The sequence below is a fragment of the Bison bison genome, unplaced genomic scaffold, assembly GCF_000754665.1.
Source record: "Bison bison bison isolate TAMUID 2011002044 unplaced genomic scaffold, Bison_UMD1.0 scf7180017864217, whole genome shotgun sequence".
Classification (NCBI taxonomy): domain Eukaryota; kingdom Metazoa; phylum Chordata; class Mammalia; order Artiodactyla; family Bovidae; genus Bison; species Bison bison.
The window spans coordinates 2144318-2162635 of NW_011494789.1; positions in this window are offsets into that span (position 1 = coordinate 2144318).

Below are 18318 nucleotides of genomic sequence, written 5' to 3' on the forward strand. Positions count from 1 at the left end.
CGATGGACGTGAGTCTGGGTAAACTCCAGGAGTTGGTGATGGACAGGGAGGCCTGGTGTGCTGTGATTCATGGGGTCGCAAAGAGTCGGACACGACTGAACTGAACTGAACTGATACAAATACAACATAAAGATGGCTTTATTTTACATCTTATTTGACAGTGCTTCCCTTAATTGAATATATCAGATAAGCCTAATTATTTTAATATTGCTGTTTCATAAGGAGAGAGACCAAACATTTTGAGATATCTCAGGACACTCTGGAAAAATCCCAAAGTTAGTTAGAGGTCAAAAAGACTTCATTAAAAATTTTATTTGAACCCAGAGGGATGGTATGGGGAGGGAGGTGGGAGGGGGTTTCAGGATGGGGAACATGTGTACACCTGTGGCAGATTCATGTTGATGAATGGCAAAACCAATACAATATTGTAAAGTAATTAGCCTCCAATTAAAATAAATAAACTTATATTAAAAAATTTTATTTGAGGAAGTTTACAATATATCAAAAGTCATGGACACTTGAATAAAAGGATCACAGATCATTATGAAATACTGCTCAATTATCCACTGAACCAAAGAAACAATTTTAAAACAAATACAGGTCACAAAATTGTGAGCAAATCTTCACTCTTTTTAATATTGAAAAGAAGACTGTTTTCTTAAGTTATTAAAGGACTGATTAAGACAACATTGTAACAGGAAATTATGTTGATAAAACACAAAATCTTTGCTTTCAAGGCAGATTATTTAAAAGATAAAGAAAAAGATTTCACAATCTTATCAAAAGCAGATCAAAAGCCCAATAAAACTTGGTCCTTTCATAGAGATAGCCAATTCTAATTTTACACCAGTGTACTTTTGATATTAAAACTCATTTTTTAACTTAAATTTATCCCAATCTTAGCCAGCTTGACCATGCATAAAATTTCTTCCCAAGATTACTGGAGTTGGGTTGCCATTTCCTTCTTCAGGGGATCTTCCTGACCTGGGGATTGAACCCAGGTCTCCCGCATTGCAGGCAGACACTTTACCCTCTGAGCCATCAGGGAAGCCTTCTTTTTCCACAAAACTGCTAAAATATTTTCCCTATTTTCCCCCTCTTCTTCATTCTAGAGCAATTAATCATTCTATTTTCCTTACCTACTTTTCAAACAGAGTTGTTTCCTTTCATATTTATTATTATTACATAGCTTTCAAAATTAAAATTCCTAGCCCTTCAAATTCTTAATTAAAATTCTCAACCCTTAGAACCCTTACTTCCTAGTAAGGAATTACCTAGGAGGTAAGCAAAAGTGGACTGTCTTTTATACTAGAATTCTGTATATTGCCAGGCTTATGCATATATTTCATAATTTCTGGAAGTACATTATTCCTCATCATAAATTTTTAAATGTGGCACCAAACATGTTTACCAATAGACCCAAATATCTAAAATTTCTCAGTGGTAAGAAGCTGTGTGTAAGACTATGTTCACGAATTAAAGTTCCAGTATTTTCTCTGTAAATGATCTAGATATTCAATGGCTGTCAGTTATTTGATTAAGCTTAGCAAAACTCTAAGATTTCAAGTTACCAAAAAGATCTGGGGAAATGAATTAAATAAACATGTCTTAAAACATAATTATTGCTGCAAGTTCACCTAGAAGTGTTTATTCCACTTACATATATTTAATTCACTTGTTCTCAACAATTATATTTGCATTGCTCATGAACATTTTATCATACCAAGTTATTGTTCTAGTTGACAAATTTCATCTAACAGAGATAACACAAACTTATTTGACTAGTAAACCAAGCAGAATAAAACTGCATTTCTGCATTATTTTAAATGCTGACAACCCTGAAGATATAGCTAATTTAATTAAACTAGAGAAGTTAAACTAACTTTAATGCTGAACATTTTCCCAGATCATGTGAACTTGAAAAGCATTTGGGTTCATTTTTATTGCATTTCTTAGATCTTTAGGAATACTTAATTTAAACAAGTGCTTGCTGTTTTTAAGCTAATTAAATAATGTTCTTTTACAAATTAATTTTAATAATACCATACAGAGGTAGAAAAATATCTCACATTTACTATCTTTCTATCAATCTATCTAGACACATGTAACATACAGACAAATGCATAGATCATATAGGATTTGTTTTAAAACTTTAGTCATGAGATGAGTGTGATCATGAAAGACTCACTGGTTTATAAAGGCACAGTTGGATCAAATCATGTTTCTGGAAGATGGAATAAATTTTAGGGTTACCTTCTCAGATGGCTAAAGCTTTTTATTAATATTTGTGGAGAAAACACATGATTGTTCATTCACTTAAATCCCAAATAATCACTTTTTTCTTTTCTTTTTTCTGTTAAGAGTTGCCTCCCTGAGGTTTGCATTTCAAAGAGATGGCCTAGATAAGAGTTCCTGGCACTTGGAAAGAGTGCAGCTACCACCAAGAAGGAATTTTGATTCCTAGGGTCAGAATTTTTATAATATTTATAAGCCCTTTGAAATAAATAGGTGATGCTTTAGGCTTGATAAAAAGGATAGGTGAGCTTTGAATTGTTTCTGGAGCTGCATTTTCTGCTATCGTAAAGATACAATTTGTAAGAACATTTCTCAAAGAATTGGTTGCAATCTAAATGGTCAGGTCATGGGCTGAAACAATCATCCAACTACATTATCCTTAATTTGCTTCTTCAACCAAGATGGAAATAAAAACATTTTTATGTTCTAGACTTAGAGTTGTATGCATTTGGGATGTTTAGTAAACTCTTCCACAAAGTCTTCAGTAGGTTTTTCTTTTCTGGTGGGTACATTTAGCTTAGGGGACAAGGTCTGATAATAGAGTTTCATATTGGCCTTGAATATCAGCTTCCAAATTGGCCAAATTCTGACCCTAGAGCTACTTAAAAAAAATCCTTTAAAATATCATGACAAGTTTCAGCCAAAATAAGCAGTAAATACTCCTGGCAGTATTAGACAACCTCATGGACCAAAGAAGCATCCCCAAAGAAGGTGCAAAAGATATTACCTTCCCAAGATTCAGAGTCATCCCCAAAGATACCCAAAAGAAAGATGAACTGAGACAATTCCCTTGAGCTCTGGAAGCAGTTTGATAGGGTCCCAGATGCAAATAGAGTTCAACTCATATTTTTGTCCAGTCTTAGCAACCCACAAATGGGATGCAACCCACTTTTCTCTCTTGCTATATTTTTGAGGGTAGTTCTGGTTGTTTTTCTCCAGTTGCTAAGCTGTGTCTGATTCTTTGTGACCCCATGGACTGTAGCATGCCACACTCCTCTGTCCTTTACCATCTCCTGGAGTTTGCTCAAATTCATGTCTGTTGAGTCAGTGATGCTATCTAACCATTTCTTTCTCTGTCACTCCCTTCTCCTTTTGCCTCCAATCTTTTCTAGGATCAGGGTATTTTCCAATAAGGCAGCTCTTCACATCAATCTTTAGCATCAGTCCTGCCAATGAATATTCAGGGTTGATTTCTTTTAGGATTTACTGGTTTGATCTCCTTGCTGTCCAAGGGACTCTCAAGAGTCTTCTCCAGAACCACAATTCAAAAGCATCAATTCTTCAGTGTTTAGTCTTCTTTGTAGAGACTCTTGGAGAAGGAAATTGCAACCTGCTCCAGTATTCTTGCCTGGGAAATCCTATGCACAGAGGAGCCTGCTGGGCTACAGTCCATGGGGTCACAAAAAAATAACAAAACAATACCATGATGAAGTGCATCTCATTCCAGAGATGCAAGAAGTGGTCAAATCTGCAAATCAGTCAACATGATACATCACATTAACAAAACAAAGAATAAAAATTGTGTGATTATCCCAATAGATGCAGAAAAAGCTTCTGGCAAAATTCAACATTCTTTTATGGTAATAACTCTTAAAAAAGTGAGGTAGAGAGAACATAATTCAACATAATAAAGGCTGTTAATGACAAAACCACAGCTAACATCATACTCAATGTTGAGAAGCTGAATGCATTTTCTCTAAGATCAAGAACAAGACTAAGATATCCACTCTTGCCACTTGTATTTAACATTGTACTAGAAGTTCTAGCCAAAGCAATCAGATAAGAAAAATTAAGTCATCCAAATTTGAAAGGAAGAAGTAAAATGTCACTGCTTGCAGATGAGGTGTTACTATATAAAGAAAACTCTAAAGACTCAGATACTCTAATACTCAGACTAATACTCTAATACTAAGACTCAGACTCTAATACTCAAAAAAGTATTAGAACTAATACATGAATTCAGTAAGATTCTAAGATACAGAATTAATATATAGGAATCTATAGAGTTTCTATACAGGAGTAACAATATTTTACAAAGAGAAATTGAGAAAACAATTATATTTACAATTGCATCAAAAACTTAAAAAAACCTAGGATTAAATTTAACGAAGCAGGTGAGAAACCTGTACTCCTCAAAATATAAGATATTGATGAAAGATATTGGAGATGGAATAAATGGAAAGATATACTGTGTTCAGAGACTAGAAGAATTAACATTGTTAAAATAAGCACACTACCCAAAGCAAATTACAGATTCAATGCAATCCCCATCAAAATACCAATATCATTTTTTCAAAGAACTAGAACAAATAATTCTAAATTTTGTATGGAACTACAAGAAATCCCAGGTAGCCGAAACAATCTCAAGAAAGAAGAACAAAGTTGGAAATATCATGTTTCCTGATTTCAAGCTGTACTACAAAGATTTACTAATCAACACAGTACAGTACTGGCGCATATATATATATATATATCAATGGAACACAATATAGAGAAATAAACTGACACTTATATTTGAGCATATTCTTTGATAAATGAGGCAAAAATGTACAATGAGGAAAACACATTCTCTTAAAGAAATGATGTTGGGAAAATTAAACAACTACATGCAAAAGAATGAAACAGAACCATATTCTAATATACAAAAATAAATTAAAAATAGATTAAATGGAAGACTTAAAACCATGAAACTCTTAGAAGGAAACATAGGCAGTGTGCTCTTTAAAATTGATCTCAGCTATATATTTTTTGGTCTGTCTCCTCAGGCAAAGGCAACAAAAACAGAAATAAGCAAGTATGACTATATGAAACTAAAAAGCTTTTGCACAAGAGAGAAAACTATCAACAAATGAACAGGCAACCTAAGGAATGAGAGAAGATATTTTCAAATGATATGTCTAATAAGAAGTTAATATCCAAATTATATAAATAAATTACGTGCTGCGTGCTGTGCTTAGCTGCTCAGTCATGTCTAACTCGGTAACCCCATGGATTGTAGCCCACCAGGCTCCTCTGTCCATGGGAATTCTTTAGGCAAGAATATCGATAGTGGGTTGCCATGGCCTCCTCCAGGGGATCTTCCCAACCCAGGGATTGATCCAGGTTTCCCACATTGCAGGGGGATTCTCTACCAGCTGAGTCACCAGAGAAGCCCTTACAACTCAATATATTAAAAAATTCTGATTAAAAAATGGACACATGATCTGAATAGACATTGTTCCAAAGAAGACCATACACATAGCCAACATTTATGTGAAAAGATGCTCAGTATCACTTATCATCAGGGAAATGAAAATCAAAACCACAATGAGATATCACTTGTCAAAATGGCTATTATAAAAAACAACAACAACAACAACAAATAATAGATGGTGGAGAATAAGAATGTGGAGAAAATGAAAACCTCATGCACTGTTGGTGGAAATGTAAATTGGTGTAGCCACCATGGAAAACAGTATGAAGATTCCTCAAGAAATTAAAAAAATAGAACTACCAGGTGATTCAGAAATTCTGCTCCTGGATATTTAGCTGAAGAATACAAAAACACTTATTAGAAAAGATATATGCATTCCTATATTCATTGCAGCATTATTTCCAATGACCAACATACAGAGACAATGTACATGCCCATCGTTATATAAATAAATAAGGAAGATATGTATATGTAGATATAGATATATGTATAATAGATATATGTAAAGATATTAATAGATATTGTAAAGATATCAGCCAAAAAAAAAAATGAAATCTTGCTGTTTGCAATCACACAGATAGACCCTGAAGGTTTTATGCTAAGTGAAATAAGTCAGACAGAGAAATATATCATATGATTTCAATTATTCATGTAATCTAAAAGGCAAAACAAAAGAGAAAACAGTCTCACAGATGTAGAGAACAAACTGAGGGTTACTGTGGGTTGTACTGGGTAAAATAGGTGAAGGAGATTAAGAGGTCCAAACTGCCAGTTATATATAATATATATGCTAGAATGTGACCCTGGAGAAGGCAATGGCACCCCACTCCAGTACTCTTGTCTGGAAAATCCCATGGATGGAGGAGCCTGGTAGGCTGCGGTCCATGGGGTTGCTAAGAGTCGGACATGACTTCACTTTCACTTTCACTTTCCACTTCCATGCATTGGAGAAGGAAATGGCAACCCACTCCAGTGTTCTTGCCTGGAGAATCCTAGGGATGGTGGAGCCTGGTGGGCTGCCATCTATGGGGTCACACAGAGTCGGACACGATTAAAGCGACTTAGCAGCAGCAGCAGCAGAATGTGATACACTGCATAAGGAATATAGTCAATACTGTGATAATTTTGTATGGTGACAATGGTTACTGACATCGTGGTGATTATTTTGTAATCACCACGATGTCAGTAATCACCATAAAACACTCAGTCAGTAATCACCATCAAACACTCAATGTATTTAAACATTGAGTCACTGTGTTGTACACCTGAAACTAACATATTATCCATCCAAAAAAAATCTAGTTTTTATAACTACAAAGAAAGAGAAGTATCTGTAGGTATCATGCTCAAAAGACTACAGTATTTTTCAGATTCATTTTGCTTCTTCATCTCACAAAAACCTGTGATAAATTCTTCACAGGTGAAGGAGCTCAGAGAAGTCCTACTTCTCGTGAGAAATCCTGTCATGCCTGGAAGTCATGTGTCCTGCTTTTGTGTCTTCTTCCACGTCACAATGATGTTCATTCTCCTTCAACCTGTTGGTTATACGCAAATCAAATAGTCTGCAGTCCCTGTCCCAGTGGTAAGCACAACCCCCTGGGCCTGCTTCTCTCTTTCCCAGTCTTGAGTCTCAGAGGAAACTGTGCTGAGCACCACTGGACTCTTGTGGAGGCAGCACCTGAGGATCACAGGCCAGTGGGAAGGGGGCCTGCAGGGACTTCCCAAGGGAGGTGCTTTGTGAGTCTACTCTCAAAGGAGGAGACTCAAACAGGCGAACGGGAGAAAAGATGGGTATTCTGAGCCAAGACAGTCAAGGAACAAAACAGCAGATTTTTTTTCAAGGAACAAAACAGCAACAAAAGGAGATTCTCTGGGCTCAGCCCCTCTAATTTGCTTTCTGCAGGCCATTTAAAGTCAGGAGAACCTCTGACTTGACTCTGGAGCCTGGGGAAGAAATATAGTCTGCTGTTATTGAAAGGAGGAGCATTCCACTCCCCCCAAGGCTAACCAGGGTGTTTGGGGTCTAGGGAGGAGTGAAGAGAAAACCAGCTGGGAAAGAGAAATGGGGAAAAGGAAGATAAGACCATCAAAGGAGGGGCATTCTCAGGTTGAAGCTAGCTTGCAACCGTGGACAGCTAAAGCCAGAGAGTAGGCAGTCCAAAGTCTACACTGGCTTTAACCTGTTCTGTAACACATTATTATTCCTCTGACTTTAAAGAGCTTTAAGAGAGGTCTTGAGTTTGAGTCCATGATTTAATAGATAGGAAGCCATTGGTAAGTTATGCAGTGTCTTTGAACCTCAGTGTTGTCATTCAGAAAATGCAGGTAATAGTGACAGTCTCATAAAATTATGAAGATTGAATGAAAAAAGTTCCAGTTAATTTGATGCTGGGGACCATTCATCTGCTTAATAAATGTATTTCCTTTAGTCTCTGCTTGTCAGGGGACAGGGGACTGCTCTTCTTCCCTCAAAAGATGAAGGAACTCAGTCCCCTGATGGGGACTCAGGGTCTTTTGGCTGAGAGCAGGGTTATCATTGTACTGGGGGATTATCAACCTGTCCTGTTTCTCCAGCAGTTTATACTAGCCCCCAACTCCCACCACAAAACCCATAGTCTACAATGAGATTCGACTGTGGCCATTCCTCCAGCAGGAGAACAATTACACTTACCGTCATTGTGCAGGGAGGTGAGACACAGGCAGAAAGAGAGTTGAAATGCTTTCTTCAGAAGCCCTGCAAGCAGGGAGAGCTGGAGCTGGAATTCCCAAGGCTTGACTCTCTCATTCCCTGCTTTCATTCTTTAAGACATGTTCCCGTTCCTCCATAGCTCAATTAAAGACAAAACAAAACAAAGAGTAATGTTGCTTGAAACAGAAAAGCACAAAGCTAGTTAGGGCAAGAGTCTGGCAATTAGTTGTTGCTGGAATGTCTTTTTTCCCCCCCTCATATGATTCAGAAGCCTTCACAAACAATTTTTAAAATAGACTGGGAAATTAGATAACAACAGTGTTTCTCAGTAACAATGATCAAAAAAAAAAAAAAAAAAAAGATAAGACTATGGTTTTCCCCTCTTGTGGCCTGCAGCTTTCTTGGGAAGAAACATGGGGGAAGGTAGTGTCTCTGGGCTGGAGCCTAGTGGGGTGGTCTTGCAGCGGGTGGAAGGCTGTCCCCCTTGCTTCTCATGATCACCCTTTTTGGAGGGTACAGCAAGGCCTGAGTCTTTAGAAGGAAGGTATTGGAGCTAACTGAGACCTGGCTGGAGGAAATGTCCCCAAGAATTCCAAAAAAGATGGATGACCATTGCACTCCTATGATTGTCTCCCAGAGACTGCCTTTCGGATTGTCCTGGTTGTGCAGCAAGCCTGTGTCTCTCCTGGGTGAGAAGCCTCAGTGACACATGGCTGAGTTCTCAGTGAGTGGATGGTGGGCTGGCTGGTGCAGTGGCCCAGGAGGCCCTGGGCTCCATCCTTGCTCAGCAGTGAGTATAGTGTGACATCATGACCAGTGGTTTTAGTTATCAGACTAACCCCCCTTCTTGGGCTTTCACAAAATTGTTGGTTTGCTGAAAAAGTTACAAAGTGTTAGGTGGACAACATTTAAAGCACTTCTGGGCCTAAGAGCATGCAATTTTTGAGAGGCTGGGTGGCTGGCCTGGGGCTGGGTGAAGCAGGAGAGACACTGTGGCACATGGTCAAGGGAGGTTTTGCTCTCAGGGATGTACAGGCACAAGGTTGGCCTCAAAAAGGGTAGCCTCCTTAAACTTGGCATCCCGGGTGCCTCTCTAGCCTCAGTCCAGTCCCAGCTCTGGTGGGTGAGCAGACATTCTTCCCTCTTAGTTCCTGGAGGGCCACGTGGTCATCTGAAGTCACCTGGACTAGCCAGGAAAGACAGCCACCCAGCGAACGGTAAGGGTGATGAGCTCTTGTCTGAGCCAATGAAAGCTCAACACTTTCGAGAAGGGAGAAGGCAGGTATAATAGGGACCAGGAATTCCTTTCCAGCACATCAGGGTAATGATGGGGGAAGAAGGGGATCTGTAAGGTCAGAGGGAGGTATCTGGATTTGCACCCTAGAACTGTGATCCTAGACAAGTCATGTCACCTCTCTGAGCCAGTCTTCTCATCCATTAACAACACTATAATACCCTCCTCAAAAGGTTGTTGAGAAGGTGAGAAGGGGATAAAGGCTACAGGAATGATGGTCTTTGGGATATAAAAGGCATTCATAAATTGTAAATTTCTTACTCCTTCCAAATAGTACTGGGGGAAGAAAACTCCAGAAAACCTTAAATCTATCCACTGAACCCATCAACTCTCCCATCATTCTCAAGTGAAGATGGGGAGAATTGTCATCACAACTTGTTAGCATCCTTTTCTGCTTCCTGCCTGACTTGGATATCCTTGGTCTTTGAGAATTGGGTGCTAGAAAGAAGAAAAAGTGGGATAGCTATCATATCAGAAATTATGGAGGCTCAGACACTCCTGAGAGAGGGAAGTGGGCATGAGAGGCTAGAGGAGGAGAGGTGCAGCCCTCATTGCCCTGGGCTCTGTGCTGGGGGTGTTTGTGTGCTTAGGGGCTGGCATTCAAATCAGATGAACTGCCCCAATTTCTGGGTTCTTTCTTCTGCACCTCTCGATTCACATAAGTAGGCAGGGGTCTCTGCTTCAGATAGCTCAACCCCTGGCCTTATTAAAATAATGATGAAAACTGTACCTGTATCAGTGGAAGTTGTGGGACCATAGCTTAAATCCATTCCTCTGGTTCAAAGGTTGTGATCTGGCGCTGCTGCCACATCACACCTTTGGGTTGATGTTCCTGACTTACTGACCCAATCGTAGGGCTTTTCCATGAGTCTGTATGGGTTAAGGTAACACTTCTTCCAAAAACAAAGCTCAAAGTTTGAACCTGTAGGTTTGCCCTTGCAACACTTGGCTTCCAGGGTTGTAGTCCTCATATGCCATTACAGAGAGAAAGAGCATGGAGTGTCATGCCCTGGAGGCTTCACAAACCACTTCACTTCCGCTCTCATCCTACTGGTTGGAGCTCAGCTGCATGACCACACACAAGGGAGCCTGGGGAGCTGCTGGTCTGCTTTGGAGACAAAGGACTTCCGCATCAGCCGACAGTGGCTGTGGGGAGCTTATTGAGGAGCAAGAGGCCCTTAGGGGTCACCTCTCTGGCTGTCTGCTGCCCATTGCCTGATTCTGACCCTGGCCTGTTCTGGAGTCCTATTTCACATGACTCACCCAGTGCTGGAGTCCTATTTCATATGATTCCATTGGAGACCCATAGAGTTCCTGACAATCTCTAGTAGCCCAGGTAGGGAATGGGTCCTGGATGACTGAATTGCTTTTGCAGAAGAAGAATATATTGGCTGTGAGGGGAGTTTGCTTGTTATGTCCTGTGGCAAGGTTTGTTTAGAGAGGGGACGCTGGCTTTAGAATTCCATGGAATGGGTATAACTGAATCACTCTGCTGTGTACCTGTAACTAACATATCATTGTTAATCAACTATACTCCAGTATAAAATAAAAATTGAAAAAAGGAAAGATAAAAAAAAACGCCTATGTGTAAGTCATTTCAGTCATGTCCAACTCTTTGTGACCCTATGGACTGTAGCCCACTAGGCTCCTCTGTCCATGGAATTCTTCAGGCAAGAATACTGGAGTGGGTTGCCATTTCCTTTCCCAGGGGATCTTTCCAACCCAGGGATTGAACCCGCATCTCTGGTAGCTCCTGAACTGCAGATGGATTCTTTACCACTGAGCCACTGGGGAAGCCTATCCAAAAAACAGATCTAGACTAAAAACCCCTCAAACAAAAAAGCCAACAAACAAACCAACAAAAAGAAGCCCATGGAAATATGTTTCAAAGAAAGACGGAATTTGGGGATAGCAGAAGGGGCTTGGAGGCAGAAGACCCAAGTTCTGATTCTGACTCCATCTTTCACTGGCAGTGGGCAAGCTACTCAGCCTTTCTGAGCCTCAGCTGTGTGTGTGATAAGGCAGATCTCCTCCTCCTATGGCTACCATGAGGACTGGACACGATGAAGGTGTTTGAAAGTGTTTGGCATATACTCTGCCCTCGCTACATGTTAATATCAGTCCTACTGGGAAGGAAGGAAATTAAGTCCGCTTCCTTTTCTTAATCACCATCAATGTCTAGTCCCTGCTGTGCCTTCTTTTCACCAGCAGAGCATTCTCAAAAGTTGTGTATCAATTGAATCTTTTTTTTTTTTTTTTTCTAAATTGAATCTCATTTCCAATGCACCGAGGGAACCGGAGATTTAAAAGCATTCTCTAGTTTGTCTTTTTGTAAAGCTAATAACCACCTCTTGATGTCCTTGGTAAAAATCAGTTTTTTCATTTATTGGCTTTGTTGAAAGTGGGGTTGCATGTATTTATTAAGAAACCCCTATATTCAGACTTGAGTGCTGGCTCAGAGATTGAAAAAGTCAGTTTAACAGACCTGGTGCCTCCTGTCATTGGGGATGCAGCTGAAGAGAAGTTGAAAGATGTCAGGGAGAGAAGAACCATGGAAATTGCTTGGGGAGGCCAACTCCTCTCTCTCCATTGGCAGTTGTGAATTGATGCTGCTACCTGCTGGGCAGTGGGGAGCAGCAAAGGAGGAGGGACATTTTCATTTTAGATCTGTGGCTGCTCTTCCAAGAGAGAGTCCCACTGTGCCCAAGTGAATTCTTGATGCTGCATTTCTGTCCCTTTATTGAAATGTATTCCTCTCCTCTCACTCCCCCCACCCCTACCCCGTCAACTGTTTCCTGATGAATGAAGCAGTCTTCTGTTCCTCAGATCCCTAGACACATGTCCTGAGGTCCCAGGACTGACTTCAGCATAGACACAGATTCATCCGTCTAGTCTTTAAATCTCATTTGGTTTGTCTGTTTTCCCTAATAAGAAGAATAGAATTAGTTATCTTGCTACTCAGCAGGGCTCCAGTATGGAATTTACGTAAATTATCTCCTTAATAAAATTACTAAATATAGAACCAACATGGTTGCAAAGGGGAAAAAAAAGTAATGTTCTCAGATTGTGTCTTTAAAAAATGAAGCAATGTTCCACCACCAAGGGAAATGAAATTTAGCTTCTTAACCAGTAGGTACAATATAAGGGAAGGGGAAGTGGGAAGATCAGGGAGGGTGGGGGACAAGATGGGGAGAGAGAAAGGGAGAAGTCTCTAAGCCAGACACAGAGATAACCATTTAATTAATTGCTCTCCAGGGATTTGCTGGGTGTTTGGAATCAGGTCAAGAATATAAACAGTTCTTGCCTTCCTGAAAAGATATTCTGATTACCTTCTCTCGTGTCAAAGAGATTGATCCAATAAAATAAAAACACTAGATATGTGACAATAGGTCAAGGTAGGGTGTGTGTGTGTGTGGTGCGTGTGTGTGTGTGCACGCAAGCAGGCCAACACTGGGAGTAGGGGCTAGGTAGAAAGCATAATGTTAGAACCTGGGGGCAGAAACTGAAACTTTGTTTTAGGGGCACATTTTTGTGCGAGCTACAGGAGAAACACAGAAAAGACCCCATGATGTTCTGAGTCCTCCCTTAGTTCTTACATATAAGATGTCCTCTGTATTCTACCTACCAAGTCTCTTGTTTTCAAGGGTCCCCATCACTCCCTTTATTCAGTTCCTTCTCTATTTCAACACTCTCCATAATACTCTCCTGTAACTCCATCTCTAACCTCTCATATTCCATCTCCATAGGGCTGTCAGAGGCATCTTCTTAAAGTATGCTTAGATCATGCATTGTGCTGAAAAAGCCTGTGGTCCCTGATATTCTTGGTCCATCATCCTCAGCCCGATGCTCAGGGGCTCCTACCTCACACCTGACTGCCTCTCTTCCTGCCCAGCCTCCTCCACAAGATCCTGCCCTGCCTCCCACTCCAGCAATGCCAGAAGGATGCTCCTCAGATGCATTCTCTGTAGCCTGGCATACCTCACCAGCTCTCCACACATAGTCCACACTCAAACCCTCCATAAGATATTTCTCTCTTCTCTGACCTACTTCACTCAGTGTGACAATCTCTCAGTTCAGTTCAGTTCAGTCTCTCAGTTGTGTCTGACTCTTTGCGACCCCATGAATTGCAGCACGCCAGGCCTCCCTGTCCATCACCAACTCCAGGAGTTCACTCAGACTCACATCCATCGAGTCAGTGATGCCATCCAGCCATCTCATCCTCTGTCTTCCCCTTCTCCTCCTGCCCCCAATCCCTCCCAGCATCAGGGTCTTTTCCAGTGAGTCAACTCTTCGCATGAGGTGGCCAAAGTACTGGAGTTTCAGCTTTAGCATCGTTGCTTCCAAAGAACACCCAGGGCTGATCTCCTTCAGAATGGACTGGTTGGATCTCCTTGCAGTCCAAGGGACTCTCAAGAGTCTTCTCCAACACCACAGTTCAAAAGCATCAATTCTTCGGTGCTCAGCTTTCTTCACAGTCCAACTCTCACATCCATACATGACCACAGGAAAAACCATAGCCTTGACTAGACGGACCTTTGTTGGCAAAGTAATGTCTCTGCTTTTGAATATGCTATCTAGGTTGGTCATAACTTTCCTTCCAAGGAGTAAGCGTCTTTTAATTTCATGACTGAAATCACCATCTGCAGTGATTTTGGAGCCCCCCAAAATAAAGTCTGACACTGTTTTCACTGTTTCTCCATCTATTTGCCATGAAGTGATGGGACCAGATGCCATAATCTTCGTTTTCTGAATGTTGAGCTTTAAGCCAACGTTTTCACTGTCCTCTTTCACTTTCATCAAGAGGCTCTTTAGTTCCTCTTCACTTTCTACCATAAGGGTGGTGTCATTTGCATATCTGAGGTTATTGATATTTCTCCCGGCAATCTTGATTCCAGCCTGTGCTTCTTCCAGCCCAGCGTTTCTCATGATGTACTCTGCATAGAAGTTAAATAAGCAGGGTGACAATATACAGCCTTGACGTATTCCTTTTCCTATTTGGAACCAGTCTGTTGTTCCATGTCCAGTTCGAACTGTTGCTTCCTGACCGGCATATAGGTTTCTCAAGAGGCTCTAGGTCCATCCATATTGCTGCAAATGGCATTATTTCATTCTTTTTAATGGCTGAGCTATATTCCACTGTATATATGTACCATATCTTCTTTATCCATTCCTCTGTCAACGGACACAGGTTGCCAAGGGGAAGGATGGGGGAAGGGATAGTAAGGGAGTTTGGGATAGACATGTATACACTCCTATATTTAAAATGGATAATCATCAAGGACCTACCATATAGCACATGGAACTCTGCTTAATGTTATGTGGCAACCTGGATAGGAGAGGGGTCTGGGGAAGAATGGATAAATGTATATGTATGGCTGGGTCACTTTGCTGTTCAACTGTAATTATCACAACATTGTTAATTGGCTATACCCCAATACAAAATTGAAAAATTGAAAAAAATAATAAAAGACAAAAAAAGAAGTAGTTTACTATGGTGCCACACTTAAGAGATGAATGAAGATGCCCACAATAATTTTTCCCTACCATCCGTGTTTCTAAGCTACCAATTGTTCTGCCCGGAGGCAACAGTTTATTGTGTACCTTTTCAGGGATATTTTATGCGTCTGCAAGCAAACATATGCAGCTATTCTTTTTCTTCTTGTTACATATGTAATAGCTTGCCATACAACTGCTCTGTACTTTGTGTGTGTGTGTCAAGGTTGGGGGGTGGGGACGGGCGCTTAAAAATCTATCTTGGTGCAAGGATTTTAAAGTTATGTCCAGAGATTCTTCAATACTAGCCTCTCAAGGGATGGAGGTAAACTCCTCTCCCCTTGGCTGTGGGCTGGAATTAGTGACTTGCTTCTAGTGAATAGAATACAGCTGAAGAGATAGGGAGTCACCTCCAAGACTAGCTTATTAACAAACTGCCTCTTTTTTCTTAGGAGCTCTCTCATCCTTTCTCTTTTGAATCACTTATCTGGAGGAACCAGCTTTCTTATCCTGAGGACACCCAAGCAGCCCTAGAAGAGGCTCTCAAGCTGAGGGACTGCGTCCTGCCCAGTGAGAGTAGAAGCAGATCTTCTGAGACCAGCCAACAATGACAGGACTAGATTAAGAAGCAGATATGGAATCCTTTCCAGTCAAGTTTTGAGGTGAACCCAGTCTGAGCCCACAGCTTGACTCCAACCTCATAGAATCACGAAGCCCCCAGCTAAGCCATTTCCAAATTCCTGCCCATGGAAACTGTAAGATAGTACATGTTGCTTTATTTTATTATTTTTATAAATTTTTCAGCTGTGCCACATGGCATGTGGGATCTTAGTTCCCTGACCAGGGATCAAACCCATGCCCCCTCATTGAAAGCACAGTGTCTTGACCACTGGACCACCAAGAAAGTCCAATAAATGTTGCTTTAAACCAGCAAATTTGTTAGCAGCAATAGATAATATACTTGGAGGTCTTTCCACAAGAGAACTTAAGCGGGTGTGTCTGTTCCTTTATATAGCTATTTTGTATCTCACTGTCTGGACACAGCATCATTTATTTTAACCAGTCCTTGGTTTATGGACATTTTGGCTACTTCCAAGCTGAATTCTTTCAGAGAAGGCAATGGCAACCCACTCCAGTACTCTTGCCTGGAAAATCCCATGGACGGAGGAGCCTGGTGGGCTGCAGTCCATGGGGTCGCTAAGAGTCGGACACAACTGAGTGACTTCACTTTAACTTCTCACTTTCATGCATTGGAGAAGGAAATGGCAACCCACTCCAGTGTTCTTGCCTGGAGAATCCCAAGGATGGGGGAGCCTGGTGGGCTGCCATCTATGGAGTCGCACAGAGTTGGACACAACTGAAGCGACTTAGCAGTAGCAGCAGCAAGCTGAATTCTTTAAACAATGCTGCATAAAAAGTTTGATAAACATAGCATTTTACATGTGTGTTTATGTATCTGTAGCATAAATTCCTAGAAATGGAAAAGTCATGTCTGAGTGTTTCTTTTATTTTGATGCTGCTGCTTCTGAGTCGCATCAGTTGTGTCCAACTCTTTGTGACCCTACAGACTGTATCCTGCCGGGCTCCTCTGTCCATGGGATACTCCAGGCAAGAATACTGGAGTGGGTTACCATTCCCTTCTCCAGAGGATCTTCCCTACCCAGAGATCGAACTCGTGTCTCTAATGTCTCCTACATTGGCAAGCAGGTTCTTTACTAGCGCCACCTGGGAAGCCCTCTTATTTTGATAAATTCTGCCACATTACCTTGTGTAGAGGCTGCACCAATAGCCATAGATGAGAGGATTGGTTTGCCTACATCTTCACCATCTTCTGTTACCCCTCTGGAACAAAACACATAGGATGGACTTAATACGTCTGGTGATAGACTATCTTCTGCATCTGAATAGGAAATGAATTGAAATCCCATTAATTTGTTTAGAATCCTGGAGGTTCTCTGGCTTCACCCAATGAATTCAGTCTCTGCAGTGAATAGGATCCTCAGTAAAAGCTATGCTGGACAGCATCCTGGTATGCTGGGGATAAAAAACAAAAACAACAACAACAACAAAAAGAAAAAACAAAAAAAAACCCAAGACCAAGCTTGGTCTGTTTCCGTTCCTGCTCCTAGGAAGAAAGGAAACACCCAGGGGTCTTAAAATATGTGCTGTCAAGATGCAAAGGGAGATCTGTAGTTAGCAGGTGTCTAGTGACCTTCAAGGGAGCTGCTGGCTGCCTCTGAACCTGGCCGGGTGGCTGGGCCTTCAAACACTTCTGCCCTCGGAGGACAACTGCCTGGGGCCCACACAGGGGAGGTGCTGTAGCTTGACTGCGGGAGGGCGCTTGTGAAGCCGGCTCTGAGCTGATTGAAGCAGGCAGGGGCTGGCTTTCACCTGCAAGTCCCCGCATCGTCCGGCTCTTGGCCATTTGGTGTGGTAGTCTTCTCCCAGCAGTAGGCAGGCTTCCCTTTCCTTGATCTAGGAGGGTGAGAGAGGAAAGAGAAGGTAAGCAGCACCCCAGAATTCTGAGGAAAAGAAAAGTTCCTGGGTGCCTAGTTTTCTGGAGAGCAAGGATGCTCTTCCTGCTTCCCTATATCCAACTGAAAGTGAATGGCTTCCTGTAAGAGGCTCTTTTGTGCACTCACTCAATCAACCAATATTTCCTGAGCATGTGCTCTGTGCAGTGAACTGGCTAGATGTGAATCTCCAGTTCCTTCGGGAGTGAATCCTACCCAGAGCCTGGGATCTGTGTCCATTGCTAAATGTCAATTGTAATACTCTGTGTGCATGCCTGCTAAGTCGCTTCAGTCATGTCCAACTCTTTGGGACCCCATGGACTACCTTCCAGTGCAGGAGAGGTGGATTTGATCCCTGGCTGGGGAACTAAGATCCCACAGGCTGCGGGGCAACTAAGCCCACGTGCCACAGCTACTGAGCCTGTGAGCTCTGGAGCCCACCCACCATGGCTGGAGAAGCCTGAGCACAGCAATGAAGAGCCTGCGTGCTGCGACTAAGACTCGCTGCAATCAAAAAAAGTTAATTCATTTTAAAAATTTTTAAAAAGGAGAGACTTGGAGACAAAGACACACAGTGGGAAGAGAATGAGGTGAAGATGATAAGAGATTGGAGTGTGTCAACTACAAATTGTCACTTGCCAAGGGCATTTGCCAGCGACTGTACAACAACAACAAGGGCATTTGCCATCTGCCTCTGAGCTGCTGCAGTTTTTGACCTTTGACACTCCCTGAAAGGAGTTCAGGGTGGGGAGTAAGGCACTCTGTGCTCCAGGGAAATTGATGGAACAGGTCTTTAGATAGTTAGATATTTTCGAGAACTGGTTTCATGATCTCAGTCCTT